Here is a 425-nt window from a genome sequence, read left to right as displayed (position 1 = left end):
TTTTATATTATAATTTGGTGTGACTTTCTTAGTGTGGTCTCAAGTCAAATTTCTAAAGGTTCTTCGATTTTTAAATAAAATGGATAACGAGGAACAATGTCGTATACGAACACGTAAATTAACACGTTTACGAGTACGTGAATATCGTCAAAGATAACGAGCATTCACTTTTCAAAATCAACGTGGTATCGATGAGATTTTATTAGAAGGAATAAGTAATGAAGAACTATCTTCCACGAGTACATTAGATCCATTGATCCAGACTTACACAAGGAAGATATAATTACTTTATGTTAAAAGTGCTTTAAAATCATAAAAAGCATTTCTATATATTAGAAATACTAATATATAGAAATACTAGATACTTTTTACATACTCGGATCTGCGGTGTAGTAATAAATTTAAAATAAAGATATTATACATTT

This window comes from Wasmannia auropunctata, unplaced genomic scaffold (genome assembly GCF_000956235.1).
Source record: "Wasmannia auropunctata unplaced genomic scaffold, wasmannia.A_1.0 LD336053.1, whole genome shotgun sequence".
In the NCBI taxonomy this organism is placed as follows: Eukaryota; Metazoa; Arthropoda; class Insecta; order Hymenoptera; family Formicidae; genus Wasmannia; species Wasmannia auropunctata.
The sequence above is the reverse complement of the archived record's forward strand: the minus strand, read 5'-3'. Positions refer to the sequence as shown.